At 40.2% G+C, this 25,088-nt stretch overlaps 2 non-coding genes across 2 annotated transcripts; both read right to left on the reverse strand.

Moving 5' to 3' along the window:
* Positions 1 to 849: 849 nt before the first annotated feature.
* On the reverse strand, positions 850 to 957 carry LOC112787635 (small nucleolar RNA R71). The gene has a single exon (XR_003195038.1). It is a non-coding gene; the product is annotated as a small nucleolar RNA R71 (small nucleolar RNA).
* Positions 958 to 7,455: 6,498 nt separating this feature from the next.
* On the reverse strand, positions 7,456 to 7,559 carry LOC112788550 (small nucleolar RNA R71). Its single transcript, XR_003195910.1, has one exon. It is a non-coding gene; the product is annotated as a small nucleolar RNA R71 (small nucleolar RNA).
* Between the last annotated feature and the right edge of the window lie 17,529 nt (positions 7,560 to 25,088).

Consider the following 25,088-nt stretch of genomic DNA (forward strand, 5'->3'; position numbering starts at 1 on the left):
ATTACATCTTTTTCAAAACCAACTAACTACTTTTCTCTCTCCAATTTTTGAAAACCACTAACCTCTTTTTCAAAATTCTTTTTAATTAACTAATTGTTTTAAATTTTAATTTTATTTTAATTCTCTTTTTAATTTTCGATTACTAACCAATAATTAAAATAAAAACAAAAATATTTTCCTTTTATTTTAATTTAATTTCTTATTTTTCTCTTCTCCTTCTTCTATTCTTCTCTTCTTCTACTCACATAAAGGAATCTCTATACTGTGACATAGAGGATTCCTCTTCTTTTCTGTTCTCTTGTTTTTCATATGAGTAGGAACAAGGATAAGAACATTCTTGTTGAAGCTGATCCTGAACCTGAAAGAACTCTAAAGAGGAAGCTAAGGGAAGCTAAAGCACAACTCTTTAGAGAAAATCTGACAGAAATTTTCGAAAAAGAAGGAGACATGGCCAAAAATAATAACAATGGTGAAGATGCAAGGAAGATGCTTGGTGACTTTACTGCACCAAATTCCAACTTACATGGAAGAAGCATCTCAATCCCTGCAATTGGAGCAAACAATTTTGAGCTAAAGCCTCAATTAGTTTCTCTGATGCAACAGAACTACAAGTTTCATGGACTTCCATCAGAAGATCCTTTTCAGTTCTTAACTGAATTCTTGCAGATCTTTGATACTGTTAAGACCAATGGGGTTGATCCCGAGGTCTACAGGCTTATACTTTTCCCGTTTGCTGTAAGAGACAGAGCTAGAATATGGTTGGACTCTCAACCTAAAGATAGCCTGAACTCTTGGGATAAGCTGGTCACGACTTTCATAGCCAAGTTCTTTCCTCCTCAAAAGCTTAGCAAGCTTAGAGTGGATGTTCAAACCTTCAGACAAAAAGAAGGTGAATCCCTCTATGAAGCTTGGGAGAGATACAAGCAACTAACCAAAAAGTGTCCTTCTGACATGCTTTCAGAATGGACCATCCTGGATATATTCTATGATGGTCTGTCTGAATTATCAAAGATGTCATTAGACCATTCTACAGGTGGATCCATTCACCTAAAGAAAATTCCTGCAGAAGCTCAGGAACTCATTGACATGGATGCAAATAACCAGTTCATGTACACTTCTGAAAGGAATCCTGTGAGTAATGGGATGCCTCAGAGGAAGGGAGTTCTTGAAATTGATGCTCTGAATGCCATATTGGCTCAGAACAAAATATTGACTCAGCAAGTCAATATGATTTCTCAGAGTCTGAATGGATTGCAAGCTGCATCCAACAGTACTAAAGAGGCTTCTTTTGAAGAAGAAGCTTATGATCCTGAGAACCCTGCAATAGCAGAGGTGAATTACATGGGTGAACCCTATGGAAACACCTACAATCCCTCATGGAAAAATCATCCAAATTTCTCATTGAAGGATCAACAAAAGCCTCAACAAGGCTTTAATAATGGTGGAAGAAACAGGTTTAGCAATAGCAAGCCTTTTCCATCATCCACTCAGCAACAGACAGAGAATTTTGAGCATAATCCATCTAGCTTAGCAAATATAGTCTCTGATCTATCTAAGGCCACTCTAAGTTTCATGAATAAAACAAGGTCCTCCATCAGAAATTTAGAGGCACAAGTGGGCCAGCTGAGTAAAAGAATCACTGAAACTCCTCCTAGTACTCTCCCAAGCAATACAAAAAAGAATCCAAAAAGAGAGTGCAAGGCCACAACCTTACTTGGTGTGGCCGAACCCAGAGAGGAGGAGGAGGACGTGAATCCCAATGAGGAAGACCTCATGGGACATCCTCTGAACACTAAGGGATTCCTCAATGAGTACTTGAAGGAATCTGAGGCTCATACAGAGACCATAGATATTCCATTCAACTTGCTTCTACCCTTCATGAGCTTTGATGAGTATTCATCCTCTGAAGAGGATGAAGACATTACTGAAGAGCAAGTTGCTAAGTACCTTGGTGCAATCATGAAGCTGAATGCCAAATTATTTGGTAATGAGACTTGGGGAGATGAACCTCCCTTGCTCACCAATGAACTAAATGCATTGGATACGCAGAAATTACCTCAAAAGAAATAGGATCCTAGTAAATTCCTAATTCCCTGTAACATAGGCACCATGACCTTTGAGAAGGCTCTGTGTGACCTGGGGTCAGGCATTTACCTTATGCCACTCTCTGTAATGGAGAAACTTGGGATCTTTTAGGTGCAAGCTGCCAGAATCTCATTAGAGATGGCAGACAACTTAAGAAAATAGGCTTATGGACTAGTAGAGGACGTGTTAGTAAAGGTTGAAGGCCTTTACATCCCTGCTGATTTCATAATCCTAGACACTGGGAAGGATGAGGATGAATCCATCATCCTTGGAAGACCCTTCCTAGCCACAGCAAGAGCTGTGATTGATGTGGACAGAGGAGAGTTGCTCCTTCAACTGAATGAGGACTACCTTGTATTTAAGACTCAAGGATCTCCTTCTGTAACCATGGAGAGGAAGCATGAAAAGCTTCTCTCACTGCAGAGTCAACCAAAGCCCCCACAGTCAAACTCTAAGTTTGGTGTTGGGAGGGCACAACCAAACTCTAAGTTTGGTGTTGAACCCCCACATTCAAACTCTAAGTTTGGTGTTGGGAGGTTCCAACAATGCTCTGAACATCTGTGAGGCTCCATGAGAGCTCACTGTCATGCTATTGACATTAAAGAAGCGCTTGTTGGGAGGCAACCCAATGTTATTTAATTATATCTATTTTATTTTTATTGTTATTTCGTGTTTTATTAGGTTGATGATCATGTAAAGTCACAAGAACAACTAAAAAATTAAAAACAGAATCAAAAATAGCAGAAGAAACAGCACACCATGGAGGAAGAGCACTCTAGCATTTAAACGCCAGAAACAAGCATCTGTCTGGTGGTTAACGCCAGAAACAAGCACTAAGCTGGCGTTTAACGCCAGAAACAAGCATCAACCTGGCGTTAAACACCAGAAATAGGCTACATTTGGGCGTTTAACGCCAAAAACAGGCAGCAGTCTGGCGTTAAACACCAGTATTCCATACAAAGGGCATTTTACACGCCTAATTGGAGTAGGGATGTTAAGTCCTTGACCCCACTGGATCTGTGGACCCACAGGATCCCCACCTATCCTAACTCTCTCTCTTCACACCTTTTCATAACCCTCTTCCCCAAATACCCTTCACCAATCACCTCAATCACTCTTCCCCATAAACCTCACCTACCTCCAAAATTCAAATTCTTTTCCCTCCCAAACCCAACCCTAATGGGTGATCCCTAAAGCCCCCCACTCCTATATAAACCCCTTATTCCTTCTTCATTTTCACCCAACACAACCCTTTCTTCTACCCCTTGGCCGAATACACACCCCTCTCCCTCTCCTCCATTTTTCTTCTTCTTCTCCTTCTTTCTTTCTTTTTTTGCTCGGGACGAGCAAACATTTTAAGTTTGGTGTGGAAAAAGCATTGCTTTTTGTTTTTCCATAACCATTAATGGCACCTAAGGCCAGAGAAACCTCAGGAAAGAGGAAATGGAAGGCAATTGCTTCCACCTCTGAGTCATGGGAGATGGAGAGATTCATCTCAAAGGTCCATCAAGACCGCTTCAATGAAGTTGTGGCCAAGAAGAAAGTGATCCCTGAGGTCCCTTTCAAGCTCAAAAAGAGCAAATATCCGGAGATCCGACAAGAGATTAGAAGAAGAGGATGGGAAGTTCTCTCTAATCCTATTCAACAAGTCAGGATCTTAATGGTTCAAGAGTTATATGCAAATGCATGGATCACTAGGAACCATGATCAAAGTGTGAACCCGAATCCAAAGAATTGGCTTACCATGGTTCGCGGGAAATACTTAGATTTCAGTCCGAAAAATGTAAGGTTGGCGTTCAACTTGCCAATGATGCAAGAAAATGCACGCCCTTACACTAGAAGGGTCAACTTTGATCAAAGGTTGGACCAAGTCCTCATGGACATATGTGTGGAAGGAGCTCAATTGAAAGTTGACTCAAGAGGCAAGCCGGTTCAATTGAGAAGACTAGACCTTAAGCCTGTAGCTAGAGGATGGTTGGAGTTCATTCAACGCTCAATCATTCCTACTAGCAACCGGTCTGAAGTTACTATTGACCGGGCCATCATGATCCATAGTATCATGATTGGGAAGGAAGTGGAAGTTCATGAGATTATACCTCAAGAACTCTACAAGGTGGCTGACAAGTCTTCCACTTTGGCAAGGTTAGCCTTTCCTCACCTCATTTTCCACCTCTACAATTCGGCTGGAATTGACATAGAGGGAGACATCCTCATTGTTGAGGACAAGCCCATCACTAAGAAAAGGATGGAACAAACAAGAGATCATGGACCTCAACAAGAGCATGAGGAAATTTCTCACCATGAAATCCCTGAGATGCCTCAAGGGATGCACTTCCCTCCACAAAACTATTGGGAGCAAATCAACACTTCCCTAGGAGAATTAAGTTTCAACATGGGACAACTAAGAATAGAGCACCAAGAGCACTCTATCATCCTCCATGAGATTAGAGAAGATCAAAGAGCTATGAGGGAGGAGCAACAAAGACAAGAAAGAGACATAGAGAAGCTCAAGAGCACCATTGGTTCTTCAAGAAGAGGAAGACGCCACCCTCACTAAGGTGGACCCGTTCCTTAATCTCCTTGTTCTTATTTTCCTGTTTTGTCGTTTACTATGCTTCATGTTTATTTATGTTTGTGTCTTTATTACATGATCATTAGTGTTTAAGTGTCTATGTCTTAAAGCTATGAATGTCCTATGAATCCATCACCTCTCTTAATTGAAAACTGTTCTAAAAACAAAAGAACAAGAAGTACATGGTTTCGAATTCATCCTTGAAACTAGTTTAATTATTTTGATGTGGTGACAATACTTTTTGTTTTCTGAATGAATGCTTGAACAGTGCATATGTCTTTTGATATTGTGGTTTATGAATGTTAAATATGTTGGCTCTTGAAAGAATGATGAAAAAGGAGAAATGTTATTGATAATATGAAAAATCATAAAATTGATTCTTAAAGCAAGAAAAAGCAGTGAATACAAAAGCTTGCAAAAAAAAAAAAGAGAAAAGAAAAATGGCGAAAAAAAAGAGAAAGAAAAAGAAAAAACAAGCAGAAAAAGCCAAAAGCTCTTTAAACCAAAAGGCAAGAGCAAAAAGCCAATAGCCCTTAAAACCAAAAGGCAAGGGTAATAAAAAGGATCCAAGGCTTTGAGCATCAGTGGATAGGAGGGCCTAAAGGAATAAAATCCTGGCCTAAGCGGCTAAACCAAGCTGTCCCTAACCATGTGCTTGTGGCGTGAAGGTGTCAATTGAAAACTTGAGACTAAGCGGTTAAAGTCAAGGTCCAAAGCAAAAAAAGAGTGTGCTTAAGAACCCTGGACACCTCTAATTGGGGACTTTAGCAAAGCTGAGTCACAATCTGAAAAGGTTCACCCAGTTATGTGTCTGTGGCATGTATGTATCCGGTGGTAATACTGGAAAATAGAGTGCTTAGGGCGACGGCCAAGACTCATAAAGTAGCTATGTTCAAGAATCAACATATTAAACTAGGAGAATCAATAACACTATCTGAAATCTAAGTTCCTATAGATGCCAATCATTCTGAACTTCAATGGATAAAGTGAGATGCCAAAACTATTCAAGAGGCAAAAAGCTACTAGATCCGCTCATCTGATTGGAGCTAAGTTTCATTGATATTTTGGAATTTATAGTATATTCTCTTCTTTTTATCCTATTTGATTTTCAGTTGCTTGGGGACAAGCAACAATTTAAGTTTGGTGTTGTGATGAGCGGATAATTTATACGCTTTTTGGCAGTGTTTTTACATAGTTTTTAGTATGATTTAGTTAGTTTTTAGTATATTTTTATTAGTTTTTAAATAAAAATCACATTTCTGGCCTTTACTATGAGTTTGTGTGTTTTTTTGTGATTTCAGGTATTTTCTGGCTGAAATTGAGGGACTTGAGCAAAAATCAGATTCATAGTCTGAAGAAGGACTGCAGATGCTGTTGGATTCAGACCTCCCTGCACTCAAAGTGGATTTTCTGGAGCTACAAGAGTCCAAATGGTGCGCTCTCAATTGTGTTGAAAAGTAGACATCCAGGGCTTTGCAGCAATATATAATAGTTTATACTTTGCCCGAGTTTAGGTGACTCAAACTGGCGTTCAATGCCAGCTTTCTTTCCTATTCTGGAGTTAAAGGCAAGAAACAGGTTGCAAAGCAGAGTTAAACGCCAGAAGTGGATTTCTACATCATTTACTCATTTCTGTAAACCCTAGTTACTAGTTTAGTATAAAAACTACTTTTAGTGATTTATTTCACATCTTTAGAACGTTTTTCCTTAGACCTGGAGGTTGGCCTCACGGCCGTGCTTGGACCATTATCACTTATGTATTTTCAACGGTAGAGTTTCTACACACCATAGATTAAGGTGTGGAGCTCTGCTATTCCTCATGAATTAATGCAAAGTACTATTGTTTTTCTATTCAACTCAAGCCTATTTCTTCTCTAAGATATTCATTCGCACACAAGAACATGATGAATGTGATGATTATGTGACGCTCATCATCATTCTCACTTATGAACGCATGCCTGACAAACACTTCCGTTCGACATGCAAACAAGCTTGAATGTATATCTCTTAGCTTCCTGATCGTGAGATCAGAGTCTTCGTGGTATAGGCTAGAAATATTGGCGGCCATTCTTGGGATCCGGAAAGTCTAAACCTTGTCTGTGGTATTCCGAGTAGGATCTGGGAAGGGATGGCTGTGACGAGCTTCAAACTCGCGAGTGCTGGGCGTAGTGACAGACGCAAAAGGATTACTGAATCCTATTTCAGTATGATCGAGAACCGACAGATGATTAGCCATGTGGTGACAGCACATTTTGGACCATTTTCATTGAGAGGACGGGATGTAGCCATTGACAACAGTGATGCCCTACATAAAGCTTGCCATGGAAAGGAGTAGGAATGATTGGATGAAGACAGCAGGAAAGCAGAGATTCAGAAGGAACAAAAGCATCTCTATACGCTTATCTGAAATACTCACCAATGAATTACATAAGTATCTCTATGCTGTTTTATATTTTAATTATATTTTAATTATCAAATATCCATAACCATATGAATCTGCCTGACTGAGATTTGCAAGATGACCATAGCTTGTTTCAAGCCGACAATCTCCGTGGGATCGACCCTTACTCACGTAAGGTTTAATACTTGGACGACCCAATGCACTTGCTAGTTAGTTGTGCGAAGTTGTGCCAAAGAACTAAAATTATGAACGTGCGTATTAAGTTTTTGATGCCGTTGCCAAGGAATGAACGATCACGATTTTGCATACCAACTCACAACCTAAAGAAAGCCTGAACTCTTGGGAAAAGCTGGTCAATGCCTTCTTGACAAAGTTCTTTCCGCCTAAAAAATTGAGTAAGCTTAGAGTGGAGGTCTAGACCTTCAGACAGAAGGAAGGTGAATCCCTCTATGAAGCTTGGGAAAGATACAAGCAATTGATCAGAAGGTGTCCTTCTGGCATGCTTTCAGAATGGAGCATCATATGCATATTCATATGATGGTCTGTCTGAACTGTCCAAGATGTCATTGGACAACTCTACTGGTTGCAAATAACCAGTTTATGTATACTTCTGAAAGGAATCCTATGAATAATGGGACAACTCAGAAGAAAGGAGTTCTTGAGATTGATACTCTGAATGCAATATTAGCTCAGAATAAAATATTGACTCAGCAAGTCAATATGATTTCTCAGAGTCTGATTGGAATGCAAGCTGCATCTAGCAGTAATAAAAAAGCATCTTCTGAAGAAGAAGCTTATGATCCTGAGAACCCTGCAATGGAAGAGGTGAATTACATGGGAGAACCCTATGGAAACACCTATAATCCTTGATGGAGAAATCATCCAAATCTCTCATGGAAGGACCAACTGAAGCCTCAACAGGGCTTCAACAACAATAATGGTGGCGGAAATAGGTTTAGCAATAGCAAACCTTTTCCATCATCTTCTCAGCAACAAATTGAGAACTCTGAGCAGAGTCATTCTGGCCTAGCTACCATAGTCTCTGATCTATCTAAGACCACACTAAGTTTCATGAATGAAACAAGATCCTCAATTAGAAATTTGGAGGCACAAGTGGGTCAGCTGAGTAAGAGAATTACTGAAACTCCTCCTAGCACTCTCTCAAGAAATACAGAAGAAAATCCAAAAAGAGAGTGCAAGGCCATAAATATAACCAACATGGCCGAATGCATGGAGGAGGGAAAGGCAGTGATTTCCAGTAAGGAAGACCTCAATGGACGTCCACTGGCCTCCAAGGAGTTCCCTAATGAGGAACCAAAGGAATCTGAGGCTCATACAGAGACCATAGAGATTCTATTGAACCTACTTCTGCCATTCATGAGCTCTGATGAGTATTCTTCCTCTGAAGAGGATGAAGATATTACTGAAGAGCAAGTTGCTAAGTACCTTGGAGCAATCATGAAGCTGAATGCCAAGTTATTTGGTAATGAGACTTGGGAGGATGAACCCCCGTTGTTCACCAATGAACTGAATGACTTGATTAGGCAGACATTACCTCAGAAGAAACTGGATCCTGGAAAGTTCTTAATACCTTGTACCATAGGCACCATGACCTTTGAAAAGGCTCTGTGTGACCTTGGGTCAAGTATAAACCTCATGCCCCTCTCTGTAATAGAGAAACTAGGGATCCTTGAGGTACAAGCGGCTAAAATCTCACTACAGATGGCAAACAATTCAAGGAAACAGGCTTATGGACTTGTAGAGGATGTCTTAGCGAAAGTTGAAGGCTTTTACATCCCTACTGACTTCATAAGCCTGGACACTGGGAATAATAAAGATGAATCCATCATCCTTGGCAGACCCTTCCTAGCCACAGCAAAAAGCTGTGATTGATGTTGACAGAGGAGAGTTGGTCCTTCAAGTGAATGAGGACTACCTTGTTTTTAAAGCTAAAGAATCTCCTTCTGTACACATGGAGAAAAAGCATGACAAGTTTCTCTCAATGCAGAGTCAAACAGAGCCCCTACATTCAAACTCTAAGTTTGGTGTTGGGAGGCCATCATCATGCTTTGAGTATCTGTGAGGCTCCATGAGAGCCCACTGTCAATATATTGACATTAAAGAAGCGCTTATTGGGAGGCAACCCAATTTTTACTTTTCTATGTTAAATTTCTATTGTTATTTTATGTTTTCCTTAGGTTGATGATCATGTGGAGTCATAAAAACAACTGCAAAAATCAAAGCAAAATCAAAAATAGCATTAAAAATAGCACACTCTGGAGGAGGAGCTTACTGGCGTTTAAACGCCAGTAAGGGTAGCCGAATGGGTGTTAAACGCCCAGTCTGGCACCATTCTGGGCATTTAACACCAGAAAAGGGCACCAGACTAGCGTTTAACGCCAGAAAACGGAATCAAGCTGGCGTTTAATGCCAGAAAGGGAAGAAAAGCTGGCGTTAAACGCCAGAAATGGGCAGCAACCTGGCGTTTAATGCCAGGATTGGCACTCAAAGGGGCGTTTACACGCCAAAATGGTGCAGGGATGAGAAATCCTTGACACCTCAGGATCTGTGGACCCAACAGGATCCCCACCTACCTCAACTCTCTCTCTCTATCTTCTTCACAACTTCCCAAAACACCCTTCCTCAAATACTCCTCACCAATCACCTCCACCACTCTTCCCCATAACACCCACCTCACAATTCAAATTGAAATCCTTTCCCTTCCAAACCCAACCCCTAATACACAAACCCTACTGGTGCACGAATTGTGAATCACACTTTTCACAACTCGTACTATTAACCAGCAAGTGCACTGGGTCGTCCAAGTAATACCTTACGTGAGTAAGGGTCGAATCCTACGGAGATTGTTGGTTTGAAGCAATCTATGGTTATCTTGCAATTCTCAGTCGGGAAGTCAATGTTATTTATCAGTTGAATTGCGAATAAACAAGAGAGTATGGATTAAAGGTTACTTGTTATGCAGTAATGGAGAATGTGTTGGAGTTTTGGAGATGCTTTGTCTTCTGAATCTCTGCTTTCCTCTGTCTTCTGATTCATGCACGCACGTCCTTCTATGGCAAGCTGTGTGTAGGTAGATCACCGTTGTCAATGGCTACCATCCATCCTTCTAGTGAAAAGGGTCCAGGTGCGCTGTCACCGCACAGCTAATCATCTGCAGGTTCTCAGTTGTACCGGAATAGGATTTACTATCCTTTTGCGTCTATCACTACGCCCAGCACTCGCGAGTTTGAAGCTCGTCACAGTCATCCAATCCCAGAATCCTACTCGGAATACCACATACAAGGTTTAGACTTTCTGGATTCTCATTAATGCCGCCATCAATCTAGCTTATACCACGGAGATTCTGATTAAGGAATCTAAGAGATATTCATTCAATCTGATGTAGAACGGAGGTGATTGTCAGACACATTTTCATGGATTGAGGAAGGTGATGAGTGTCACTGATCATCACCTTCTCCATAGTTAGGCGTGAATGGATATCTTAGATAGGAACACGCATGTTTGAATGGAAAACAGAAATACTTGCATTAATTCATCGAGTCACAGCAGAGCTCCTCACCCCCAACAATGGAGTTTAGAGACTCATGCTGTCAAAGAGTACAAAGTTCAGATCTAAAATGTCATGAGATGCAAAATAATATTCTAAAAGTTGTTTAAATACTAAACTAGTAGCCTAGGTTTACAAAAAGTGAGTAGACTATGACAGATGGTGCAGAGATCCACTTCTGGGGCCCACTTGGTGTGTGCTGGGACTGAGACTTAAATAATTCACGTGCATAAGGCTGTTTTGGGCATTCAACGCCAGTTTTGGATCCATTTCTGGCGTTGAACTCCAACTTTTAATCCTTTTCTGGCGCTGGACGCCAGAATTGGGCAGAGAACTAGTGTTGAACGCCAGTTTACGTCATCTATCCTCGAGCAAAGTATGCACAATTATATATTGCTGGAAATCCCTGGATGTCTATTTTCCAACGCAATTGGAAGCGCTCCATTTCGAGTTCTGTAGCTCCAGAAAATCGACTTTGAGTGCAGGGAGGTCAGAATCCAACAGCATCAGCAGTCCTTTTTCAGCCTGTATCAGATTTTTGCTCAGCTCCGTCAATTTCAGCCAGAAAAATACCTAAAATTACAGAAAAACACAAAACTCATAGTAAAGTCCAGAAATATGAATTTTTCCTAAAAACTAATGGAAATAAACTAAAAAATAACTGGAATATACTAAAAACTATATGAAATTAACCCCAAAAAGCGTATAAAATATCCGCTCATCACAACACCAAACTTAAACTGTTGCTTGTCCTCAAGCAACTAGACAAATAAAATAGAAGACTAATAGGTTGAGAAGCAATAATATCTCAGAGTTTTTGAGTGAAGCTCAGATTCTAATCAGATGAGCGGGACTAGTAGCTTTTTGCTTCTAAACAATTTTGGCATCTCACTTTATCCATTGAAGCTCAGAGTGATTGGCATCTATAGGAACTTAGAATTCAGATAGTATTATTGATTCTCCTATTTCAGTATGATGATTCTTGAACATAGCTATTTCATGAGTCTTGGCCGTCGCCCTAAGCACTTTGTTTTCCAGTATTACCCCCGGATACATAAATGCCACAGAGACATAATTGGGTGAACCTTTTAGATTGTGACTCAGCTTTGCTAAAGTCTCCAATTAGAGGTGTCCAGAGTTCTTAAGCACACTCTTCTTTCTGCTTTGGACCTTGACTTTAACCGCTCAGTCTCAAGTTTTCACTTGACACCTTCACGCCACAAGCACATGGTTAGGGACAGCTCGGTTTAGCCGCTTAGGCCAGGATTTTATTACCTTAGGCCCTCCTATCCACTGATGCTCAAAGCCTTGGGATCCTTTTTATTACCCTTGCCTTTTGGTTTTAAGGGCTATTGGCTTTTTTTTTTGCTGCTTTTTCTTGCTTCAAGAATCATTTTTATGATTTTTCAGATTATCAATAACATGTCTCATGTTCATCATTCTTTCAAGAGCCAACATATTTAACAGTCTTAAACAATAAATTCAAAAGACATATGCACTGTTCAAGCATTCATTCAGAAGACAGAAAGTATTGCCACCACATGTAACTAATTAGAATTTCTCTTATTAAGAACTCGAAATTTTATTGCCTCTTATTCAAAAAATCTACTATTTTATTCATGTTTGCTGATGATGAGAGAAATAAACTATGGCTTAATTGGAGATAAAATCAAAATAGATACTAATTACTACTATATGACTCCTAAGGTGAACTTCTATAATGACACTATCACAGAGTTAAAGCGGAAATTGGAATTTAACAACCTTTGTTCTGGGAAGTGGATGTTCCTCTGATCTGTGGGGTGCTTGGTCCTTCAAGAGATAACTTCTGGCGCTTTAATTCCCTTAAGTCACGCCCTTGCTCCTCTTGTTCTTTAAACAAATAGGTAAGAATTTGACTTTGTTCCTTCTGTTCCTTTATTAGTTGTTCCATAGCTTCTTGCATCTTGGTAACTGATGTTTCAAGATACTCCCAGTATTCAGATTGAGGGATTTCTGGGAGAAATTCCTGTGTTTTCTTCTTGATGGGGTCATCCTGTGCTTGTTGTTTTTCCATTGATGCTTTGGTGATTGGTTTCTCAATTGCGATATACTCAGTTATTCCTATCCTTACTCCAGCGTCCTTGCAGAGCAGAGAAATCAAGCTTGGGTAAACCAACCTGGCCTCTTTAGAATTTTTATTGGCAATTTTGTAGAATTCAGTTGAAATCAGTTGATGAACTTCCACTTCTTTTCCCATCATGATGCAATGGATCATCACTGCTCTTTTAACAGTGACTTCAGAACGGTTGCTAGTGGGCAGCAGAGAATGCCCAATGAAGTCCAGCCATCCTCGGGCGACTGGTTTGAGATCTTCCCTTTTGAGTTGATTTGGGACACCCTTCGTGCTAGTGGTCCACCTTGCTCCAGGGATACATATATCCTCTAGAATCTTATCCAGGCCCTTGTCTGTTCTCATCATTCTCCTGTTGAAAGAGTCTGGATCATCTTTCAGCTGAGGTAGCTTTAAGATCTCTCTGATCTTGTCAGGGATGGTATGAACAATCTTTCCTCTGACCATGGTCCGATATTCATAGAAAGCAGTTCCAGATAGTTTTTGCTTGTCAGTCTGCCACATTTTAGCATAGAACTCCTGGACCATATTCCTTCCCACTTTCGTCTCAGGATTAGCTAGGACCTCCCAGTTCCTGATTCGAATTTGCTCCTGGATCTCCGGATATTCGTCTTCTTTCAGATTGAATCTAACTTCCGGGATCACTGATCTTAGACCCATTATTTTGTAATAATGGTCTGCATGTTCTTTAGATAAGAACTTCCCTTGATTCCAAAGTGGTTTTGGAACGCTCTCTTTCTTGCCTCTTGAAGTGGGTTGTTTTCCCTTAGGAGCCATGCTCTTAGTGATCACGGATAAACACACCAAACTTAGAGGTTTGCTTGTCCTCAAGCAAAAGAAAAGAAATGAGAGGGATAGAAGGAGAGCTAGGTGCAATTGTTGATGGAGGAGGGTGGAGGCCGAACCCATATATAAAGGTAGGGGGGTGGGTTCGAAAATTTTGAAAAGATATGATAAAAAGATTGCATTAGAAAAGATAAGATAGAAGATATGATAAGAGAGGATATAGTTTAAAATTGAAAAGATATGAAAATTTTTTTGAAAAAGATAAATCTAGATTTTGAAAAAGATAATGTGGAGATTTGAAAAAGATATTAGTTGAAAAAAATAGATTTGTTTTGAAAATTTGAAAAAGAATTGGATTGAATTTGCAAAAGAGGGTTTGTGCTTATGGATTAAGATACATTTGATATTTTTAAAGTAGGATTTTTGAAAATTAGGAATTTTAGAAATCAGGGTTCTTAACATGTTTATGTAAGAAATCATGAATTGAAACATGAAAATTAGAATTAAAATGAAAAATATGAAGAAAGAATGAATTTACCTCCTCCCCATCATCCTGGCATTTGAACGCCCAAACACTGCCTGTTTTGGGCGTTCAACGCCCAAATGCTGTTCTCCTGGGCGTTCAACGCCCAGTTGTTGCCCTTTTCTGGCGTTGAACGCCAGATTGATATCCTTACTGGCATTCAGCGCCCACTGGCTGCCCATTTTGGGCGCTGAACGCCCAAAATAGGCTCTTACTGGCGTTTTCTTGCCAGTGAGCTCTTTTTCTCTGTTTTGTGTGCAGATTCCTTCTGTAACCCTGTGAACTTATGCAATTGATTCTTTACCTTGTTATCAATGAACTCTATATAAACAAATAAAAATAAAAATAGGGCAAAATTTTTAGAGGATTGATGCCCCATGGCTGGGTTGCCTCCCAGCAAGCGCTTCTTTATTGTCTTTAGCTGGACCTTGCTGAGCTTTTAATCTAGCTTCAGCCTTGAGCACTCTTGCTCAACGTTGCCTTCAAGATAGTGCTTGATTCTCTGTCTATTGACAATGAACTTCTTATCAGAATCAATATCCTGAAGCTCCATATAACCATATGGTGATACACTTGTAATCACATATGGTCCCCTCCACCGGGATTTCAGTTTCCCGGGGAATAGCCTGAGCCTAGAGTTGAACAACAGAACCTTTTGTCCTGGTTCAATGATTCTAGATGACAGCTTTCCGTCATGCCACTTTTTTTATTTTTCTTTATAAAGCTTGGCATTTTCGAAAGCAGTGAATCTGAATTCCTCTAGCTCATTTAGCTGGAGCAATCTTTTTTCTCCTGCTAATTTTGCATCAAAGTTCAAGAATTTGGTTGCCCAGTAGGCTTTATGTTCCAGTTCCACGGGCAGGTGACATGCTTTACCATAGACCAGATGGTATGGAGAGGTCCCTATAGAAGTCTTGAATGCTGTTTTGTATGCCCACAGAGCATCATCCAAGCTTCTTGCCCAATCCTTTCTACGGGTATTTATAGTCCGCTCTAGGATTCTTTTTAGCTCTCTGTTAGAGACTTTAGCTTGTCCATTATAGTCTGTGGATGATATGGAGTCGCCACCTTGTGGAGAATCCCATACCAGACCATGGCAGAGTAAAGCTGTTTGTTGCAGAAGTGAGTGCCCCCATCACTGATTAGTACTCTAGGGACCCCAAACCTGCTGAAAATATATTTCTGGAGGAACTTCAGCACTATTTTAGTATCATTGGTGGGTGTGGCAATGGCCTCAACCCATTTTGATACATAGTCAACTGCCACCAGAATATAAGTGTTTGAGAATGATGGTGGGAAAGGTCCCATGAAGTCAATTCCCCATACGTCAAACAACTCAATCTCCAAGATTCCTTGTTGAGGCATGGCGTAACCATGAGGCAGATTACCAGCTCTTTGGCAACTGTCACAGTTACGTACAAACTCTCGGGAATCTTTATAGAGTGTGGGCCAATAGAAGCCACATTGGAGGACCTTGGTGGCTGTTCGCTCACCTCCGAAATGGCCTCCATATTGTGATCCATGGCAATGCCATAGGATCCTCTGTGCTTCTTCTCTAGGCACACATCTTCGGATTATTCCATCTGCACACCTCTTAAAGAGATAGGGTTCATCCCACAGGTAGTACTTTGCATCAGTAATTAATTTTTTCTTTTGTTGCCTGTTGTACTCTTTGGGTATGAACCTTGCAGCTTTATAGTTTGCAATATCGGCAAACCATGGTGTTTTCTGAATGGCAAATAAATGCTCATCCGGAAAAGTCTCAGAGATCTCCAGAGAAGGGAGGGACGTCCCTTCTACTGGCTCTATCCGGGACAGATGATCAGCCACTTGGTTCTCTGTCCCTTTTCTGTCTCTTATTTCTATATCAAACTCCTGCAGAAGCAACACCCATCTGATGAGCCTGGGTTTTGAATCCTGCTTTGTGAGTAGATATTTATGAGCAGCATGGTCAGTATACACAATCACTTTTGATCCTACTAAGTATGATCTGAACTTGTCAATGGCATAAACCACTGCAAGTAATTCTTTTTCTGTGGTTGTGTAATTTTTCTGGGCATCATTTAAAATGCGACTAGCATAATAAATGACGTGCAGAAGCTTGTCATGCCTCTGTCCCAATACTGCACCAATGGCGTGATCACTGGTATCACACATTAACTCAAATGGTAATGTCCAGTCTGGTGCAGAAATAACTGGTGCTGTGACCAGCTTAGCTTTCAGCATTTCAAATGCCTGTAGACACTCTGTGTCAAACACAAGTGGCGTGTTAGCAGCTAGCAGATTGCTTAGAGGTTTTGCAATTTTTGAAAAATCCTTTATAAACCTTCTATAGAATCCTGCATGCCCCAAAAAGCTTCTGATTGCCTTAACATGGGCAGGTGGTGGTAATTTTTCAATCACCTCTATCTTTGCTTGATCCACCTCTATTCCCTTGTTTAAAATTTTATGCCCAAGGACAATCCCTTCAGTCACCATGAAGTGACATTTTTCCCAGTTTAAAACTAGGTTGGTCTCTTGGCATCTTTTCATAACAAGTTTCAGGTGATAAAGACAGGAGCTGAATGAGTCTCCATATACTGAGAAGTCATCCATGAAGACTTCCATAAATTTTTCCACCATATCAGAGAAAATAGAGAGCATGCATCTCTGGAAGGTTGTAAGCGCATTACACAGCCCAAATGGCATCCTTCTATAAGCAAACACTCCAGATGGACATGTGAATGCTGATTTCTCTTGATCCTGGGGATCTACTGCAATCTGGTTATAGCCTGAGTAGCCATTCAAAAAGCAGTAATAATCATGACCTGCCAATCTTTCTAGCATCTGGTCTATGAATGGTAAAGGAAAATGATCCTTTCTGGTGGCTGTATTGAGCCTTCTGTAGTCAATACACATGCGCCACCCTGTAACTGTTCTTGTAGGAACCAGTTCATTCTTTTCATTATGAACCACTGTCATGCCTCCCTTTTTGGGGACAACTTGGACAGGGCTCACCCAGGGGCTGTCAGAAATAGGATAAATAATCCCAGCCTCCAGTAATTTGGTGACCTCTTTCTGCACCACTTCCTTCATGGCTGGATTTAGCCGCCTCAGTGATTGAACCACCGGTTTAGCATTATCCTCCAATAAGATTTTGTGCATGCATCTAGCTGGGCTTATGCCCTTAAGGTCACCTATGGACCACCCAAGAGCTGTCTTATGTGTCCTTAGCACTTGAATAAGTGCTTCCTCTTCCTGTGGATTTAAAGCAGAGCTTATGATCACTGGAAAAGTGTCACCTTCTCCCAGAAATACATATTTCAGGGATGGTGGTAATGGCTTGAGCTCGGGTTTAGGAGGTTTTTCCTCTTCCAGAGGAAATTTCAGAGGCTCTTTCATCTCCTCTGAATCCTCCAAATCGGGCTGAACATCTTTAAAGATGTCTTCCAACTCTGATTCGAGACTCTCAGCCATGTTGATCTCTTCTACCAAAGAGTCAATAAGATCAACTTTCATGCAGTCTTTTGATGTGTCTAGATGCTGCATGGCTTTGACAGCATTCAACTTAAACTCATCATCATTGACTCTCAGGGTTATTTCCCCTTGTTGGACATCAATGAGGGTTCGTCCAGTTACTAGGAAGGGTCTTCCTAGAATGAGAGTAGCACTCTTGTGCTCCTCCAATTCCAGCACTACAAAGTCAGTGGGAAAGGCGAATGGCCCAACTCTGACAATCATGTCTTCAATCACGCCTGATGGGTATTTAATGGAGCCATCAGCAAGTTGGAGACATATCCGGGTTGGTTTAACTTCTTCAGTTAAGCCAAGCTTTCTGATAGTGGATGCAGGTATTAGGTTGATGCTTGCCCCAAGATCGCACAAAGCTGTCTTGGTGCAATTACCTTCTAATATGCATGGTATCAGAAAACTCCCAGGGTCTTTAAGCTTTTCAGGAAAGCTTTTTAGAATGACTGCACTGCATTCTTCAGTGAGGAGAACTCTTTCTGTTTTTCTCCAATCCTTTTTATGACTCAAGATCTCTTTCATGAACTTGGCATAAGAAGGTATTTGCTCAAGTGCCTCTGCAAATGGAATCTTTATTTCAAGAGTCCTGAGATAATCTGCAAAGCGAGCAAATTGCTTATCCTGCTCCTCTTTCTATAGTTTTTGAGGATAAGGTATCTTGGCTTTATATTCCTCAACCTTAGTTGCTGTAGGTTTATTGCCTTCAGAAGTGGTTGAAGAAGCCTTTTTAGAGGGGTTGTCATCAGCACTTGTGTGTGTCTGATCCCTCACTGGCAATTGAGTGCCAGAGTTAGAAGCCGAAGTAACATGAGACGCCAACTCCTTGTCTGTTCCTGGCGCTTGAACGTCAGAACTGTGCCCATTTTGGGCGTTTAGCGCCAAATCTTGCCCATTTTGGGCGTTCAGCGCCAGATCCTTGCTTGTTTCTGGCGTTGAACGCTAGTCCTTGCTTGTGACTGGCGTTGAACGCCAGTCTTGGGCATGGTCTGGGCGTTCAGCGCCAGCCTTCCACCAGATTGCTGGCTTTTTAATGCCAGAATTACTTTTCCCTGGGCTCTTACTGTCCTCAGGTGAATTTTGGGTGGTTTGCTCATTCCTTAGCTCTTTGCTTCCTTGAGGTGGGGAATTTAATGTTTTCCCACTTCTTAATTGAACTGCTTGGCATTCTTCTGTTATTTGTCTTGACAGCTGCTGCTTTGTTTGCTTCAATTGCTCTTCCATATTTACATTAGCCATCCTTGTCTCTTGTAATTTATCCTTGAATTCGGCTAACTGCTTTGTTAGAAAGTCCAATTACTGATTGAATTCAGCAGCTTGTTTTAAAGGGCTGAGTTCAGCAGTTACTGTTTTAACCTCTTCTTTCATGGAAGGGTCACTGCTTAGGTACAGATGCTGATTCTTGGCAACTGTATCAATGAGCTCTTGAGCCTCTTCAATTGTCTTTCTCATGTGGATAGATCCACCAGCTGAGTAATCTAGAGACATCTGAGCTCCTTCTACAAGCCCATAATAGAAGATGTCTAACTGAACCCACTCTGAAAACATTTCAGAGGGGCATTTTCGTAGCATCTCTCTGTATCTCTCCCAGGCATCATAAAGAGATTCCTTATCTCCTTGTTTAAAGCCTTGAATGTCCATCCTTAGCTGTGTCATCCGTTTTGGGGGAAAGTATTGATTCAGGAATTTTTCTGTCAGCTGTTTCCATGTCCTTATACTGGCCTTAGGTTGGTTATTTAATCACCTCTTAGCTTGATCTTTTACAACAAATAGAAACAGTAATAGTCTGTAGACATCCTGATCTATTTCCTTATCATGTACTGTGTCAGCAATTTGTAAAAATTGTGCCAAAAACTCTGTAGGTTCTTCCTGTGGAAGATCGGAATACTGGCAACTTTGCTGCACCATGATAATGAGCTGAGGATTCAATTCGAAGCTACTGACTCCAATGGAGGGTATGCAGATACTACTCCCATATGAAGCAGTAGAGGTGTTAGCATATGACCCCAAAGTCCTCCTGGACTGTTCATTTCCACTTAGCTCCATGATGGAGAAAGGGAGATGATGTCAAATAAAAAATTTATTTTTATTTATTTATTTCGAAAATGAAATAATTTAAAATAAAATAAACAAAAATGGTAGAAAATTTTCGAAAAAAATAAGGAGAGAGAAAGTGGTTAGGAAGTTTTGAAAAGGATATGATGATTTTTGAAAAAGGTTTTAAATTTTAAAAAAAATCTGAATTTTAAAGGTAAGTTTCGAAGATTTGCTTTAAAATAGAGAGAAAAGATATTTTTGAATTTAAAGAGGAGAGAGAAAAATAATAAGATAGCACAAGATTTAAAATTTTTAGATCTAATGCTCCTTGTTTTTGAAACTTTTGGAGGGAAAATACCAAGGAACACCAAACTTAAAAATTTTAAGATCAAGACACAAGGAAAACTCAAGAACACTTTGAAGATTCACAAGAACACAAGAACATGAAGAAAGAACACCAAACTTAAAATTTTTAGAAAACCAACTAAAATTTTCGAAAACCAAAGGGAAATCAACAAGAAAACAGCAAACTTAAAGTTTGGCACAAAATTTAATAGGGAAATTATTATTTTTGAAAAAGATTTTTAAAAAGAGTATACCAAACTGCCACGGACTTAGACAATTTTAACTAAGAACAATAATAAGAGACTCTAAACCAAAAAGAAAAAATTTTTCCTAATCTAAGCAACAAAATAAACCGTCAGCTGTTCAAACACGAACAATCCCCGGCAACGACGCCAAAAACTTGGTGCACGAATTGTGAATGACACTTTTCACAACTCGTACCACTAACCAGCAAGTGCACTGGGTCGTCCAAGTAATACCTTACGTGAGTAAGGGTCGAATCCCACGGAGATTGTTGGTTTGAAGCAATCTATAGTTATCTTGCAATTCTTAGTCAGGAAGTCAATTTTATTTATCAGTTGAATTGCGAATAAACAAGAGAGTATAGGTTAAAGGTTACTTGTTATGCAGTAATGGAGAATGTGTTGGAGTTTTGGAGATGCTTTGTCTTCTGAATCTCTGCTTTCCTCTGTCTTCTGATTCACGCACGCACGTCCTTCTATGGCAAGCTGTGTGTAGGTAGATCACCGTTGTCAATGGCTACCATCCATCCTTCCAGTGAAAAGGGTCCAGGTGCACTGTCACCGCACGGTTAATCATCTGCAGGTTCTCAGTTGTACCGGAATAGGATTTACGATCCTTTTGCGTCTGTCACTACGCCCAGCACTCGCGAGTTTGAAGCTCGTCACAGTCATCCAATCTCAGAATCCTACTCGGAATACCACAGACAAGGTTTCGACTTTCTGGATTCTCATGAATGCCGCCATCAATCTAGCTTATACCACGGAGATTCTGATTAAGGAATCTAAGAGATATTCATTCAATCTGATGTAGAACGGAGGTGATTGTCAGACACACGTTCATGGATTGAGGAAGGTGATGAGTGTCACTGATCATCACCTTCTCCATAGTTAGGCGCGAATGGATATCTTAGATAGGAACACGCATGTTTGAATGGAAAACAGAAATACTTGCATTAATTCATCGAGACACAACAGAGCTCCTCACCCCCAACAATGGAGTTTAGAGACTCATGCCGTCAAAGAGTACAAAGTTCAGATCTAAAATGTCATGAGATGCAAAATAATATTCTAAAAGTTGTTTAAATACTAAACTAGTAGCCTAGGTTTACAAAAAGTGAGTAGACTATGACAGATGGTGCAGAGATCCACTTCTGGGGCCCACTTGGTGTGTGCTGGGGCTGAGACTTAAATAATTCACGTGCATAAGGCTGTTTTGGGCGTTCAACGCCAGGTTTGGTTCCATTTCTGGCGTTGAACTCCAACTTTTAATCCTTTTTTGGCGCTGGACGCCAGAATTGGGCAGAGAACTGGCGTTGAACGCCAGTTTACGTCATTTATCCTTGAGCAAAGTATGGACTATTATATATTGCTGGAAAGCCCTGGATGTCTGTTTTCCAACGCAATTGGAAGCGCGCCATTTCGAGTTCTGTAGCTCCAGAAAATTGACTTTGAGTGCAGGGAGGTCAGAATCCAACAGCATCAGCAGTCCTTTTTCAGCTGGAATCAGATTTTTGCTCAGCTCCCTCAATTTCAGCCAGAAAAATACCTGAAATTACAGAAAAACACACAACTCATAGTAAAGTCCAGAAATATAAATTTTTCCTAAAAACTAATGGAAATAAACTAAAAACTAACTGGAATATACTAAAAACTATATGAAATTAACCCCAAAAAGCGTATAAAATATCCGCTCATCACCTACCCTTCTCTCCACTCCTATAGAAACCCCTCATCCCTCCTTCATTTTCACACCTCATAAACACTTCTTTCCCCCCTTGGCCGAACCACTCACACCTCTCCATCTCCTCCATTTTCTTCTTCCTTTACTCCGTTCTTTCTTCTCTTGCTCAAGGACGAGCAAACCTTCTATGTTTGGTGTGGTAAAAGCGTTGCCTTTTGTTTTTCCATAACCATTTATGACGCCTAAGGCCAGAGAAACCCTTAGAAAGAGGAAAAGGAAGGTAAACGCTTACACCTCTGACTCATGTGAGATGGAGAGATTCATCTCAAAGGTCCATCAAGACCACTTCTATAAAGCTGTGGCCAAGAAAAAGGTGATCCCTGAGGTCCCTTTCATGCTCAAAAGGAATGAGTTTCCGGAGATCCGACATGAGATTCAAAAAAGAGGTTGGGAAGTTCTCACCAACTCCATTCAACAAGTCGAAATCTTAATGGTTCAAGAGTTCTATGCTAATGCATGGTTCACCAAAAACCATGATCAAAGTGTGAACCCGAACCCAAAGAATTGGCTTACAATGGTTTGGGGGAAATACTTAGGTTTCAGTCCCGAAAATGTAAGGTTGGCATTCAACTTGCCAATGATACAAGGAGATGCACACCCCTACACTAGAAGGGTCAACTTTGATCAAAGGTTTGACCAAGTCCTCATGGACATATGTGTGGAAGGAGCTCAGTGGAAAAGTGACTCCAATGCTCCTTAAATCCGTGGCTAGAGGATGGTTGGAATTCATCCAATGCTCTATCATTCCTACTAGCAACCAGTCTGAAGTTACAATAGAGCGGGCAATCATGATCCATAGTATCATGAATGGAGAGGAAGTAGAAGTTCATGAGGTCATATCTCTAGAACTCTACAAAGTGGCTGGCAAAACCTCCACTTTGGCAAGGTTAGCCTTCCCTCATCTCATTTGTCACCCCTGCAATTCAGCTGGAATTGTCATAGAGGAAGACACTCTCATTGAAGAGGACAAGCCCATCACTAAGAAAAGGATGGAGCAAATAAGAGAGCCCACTTATGGACCTCAACAAGAGCATGAGGAAGTCCCTCATCAAGAAATCCCTGAGATGCCTCTCAAGGGATGCATTTTCCTCCACACAACTATTGGGAGCAAATCAACACCTCCTTAGAAGATTTGAGTTCCAATATGGAGCAACTAAAAATGGAGCACCAAGAGCACTCTATTACTCTCCAAGAAATTAGAGAGGATCAAATATCCATGAGGGAAGAGCAACAAAGGCAAGGAAGAGACATTGAGGAGCTCAAGCACTCCATAAGATCTTCAAGAGGAAGAACTAGCCACCATCACTAAGGTGGACCCGTTCTTTAATTTTCTTGCTCTTTATTTTATGCTTTTCGTCCACTATGGCTTATGTTTTATTTATGTTTGTGTCTTTATTACATGATCATTAGTGTCTAGTGTCTATGTCTTAAAGCTACGAATGTCCTATGAATCCTTCACCTTTCTTAAATGAAAAAGGTTTTTAATTGCAAAAGAACTAGAAATGCATGATTTCAAATTCTATCTTGAAGTTAGTTTAATTATTTTGATGTGGTGGCAATACCTTTTGTTTACTGAATGAATGCTTGAACAGTGCATATTTTTGAATTTGTTGTTTATGAATGTTAAATTTGTTGGCTCTTGAAAGATTAATGAAAAGGGAGAAATGTTATTTGATAATATGAAAAATCATATAATGGATTCTTGAAGCAAGAAAAAGCAGTGAAAAAGCAAGGCTTGCAAAAAAAATATATATGAAAAAAAATGGCGAAAAAAAAGGAGAAAGAAAAAGAAAAAGCAAGCAGAAAAAGCCAATAGCCCTTTAAACCAAAAGGCAAGGGTAAAATAAAAAAGATCCAAGGCTTTGAGCATTAATGGATTGGAGAGCCCACAGGAATAAAATCCTGGCCTAAGCGGCTAAAACAAGCTGTCCCTAACCATGTGCTTGTGGCGTGAAGGTGTCAAGTGAAAAGCTTGAGACTAAGCGGTTAAAGTCGTGGTCCAAAGCAAAAAAAGAGACTGTGCTAAGAACCCTGGACACCTTTAATTGGGGACTTTAGCAAAGCTGAGTCACAATCTAAAAAGGTTCACCCAGTTTTGTGTCTGTGGCGTTTATGTATCCGGTGGTAATACTGGAAAACAAAATGCTTAGGGTCACGGCCAAGACTCATAAAGTAACTGTGTTCAAGAATCAACATAATGAACTAGGAGAATCAATAACACTATCTGAATTCTGAGTTCCTATAGATACCAATCATTCTGAACTTCAAAGGATAAAGTGAGATGCCAAAACTGTTCAGAAGCAAAAAGGCTACAAGTCCTACTCATCTAATTGGAACTAAGTTCATTGATAAGTTTGGAATTTATTGTATATTCTCTTTTTTTATCCTATTTTATTTTTAGTTTCTTGGGGACAAGCAATAATTTAAGTTTGGTGTTGTGATGAGTGGATAATTTATACCCTTTTTGGCATTGTTTTTACATTTTTTAGTATGTTTTAATTACTTTTTATTATATTTTTATTAGTTTTTATTCAAAAATAACATTTTTGGACTTTACTATGAGTTTGTGTATTTTTCTGTAATTTTAGGTATTTTCTGGCTGAAATTGAGGGACTTGGGCAAAAATCTGATTCAGAGGCTGAAAAAGGAATGCAGATGCTATTGGATTCTGACCTCCCTGCACTCGAAGTGGATTTTATGGAGCTACAAAAACCCAATTGGCACGCTCTCAATTTTGTTGGAAAGTAGACATCCTGGGCTTTCCAGCAATATATAATAGTCTATACTTTTTCCGAAATTTGATGGCCCAAACTGGCGTTCAAAGTCAACCTAAAATTTCTGGCGTAAAACGGCCAAACTGGCACTGGAATTGGAGTTAAACGCCCAAACTGGCACCAAAGCTGGCGTTTAACTCCAGAAACAGCCTATGCATGAAAAAGCTTCAATGCTCAGCCCAAGCACAAACCAAGTGGGCTCCGGAAGTGGATTTCTACATCATTTACTTATTTCTGTAAACCCCCCTAGGTTACTAGTTCATTATAAATAGGACCTTTTACTATTGTATTTTCATCTTTTAATCATGTTTTGATGATTGAACCCTCTTTGGGAGGCTGGCCATTCGGCCATGCATAGACCTTCTTTTCACTTATGTATTTTCTACGGTGGAGTTTC

The sequence above is a fragment of the Arachis hypogaea genome, chromosome 20 (genome assembly GCF_003086295.3).
Source record: "Arachis hypogaea cultivar Tifrunner chromosome 20, arahy.Tifrunner.gnm2.J5K5, whole genome shotgun sequence".
In the NCBI taxonomy this organism is placed as follows: Eukaryota; Viridiplantae; Streptophyta; class Magnoliopsida; order Fabales; family Fabaceae; genus Arachis; species Arachis hypogaea.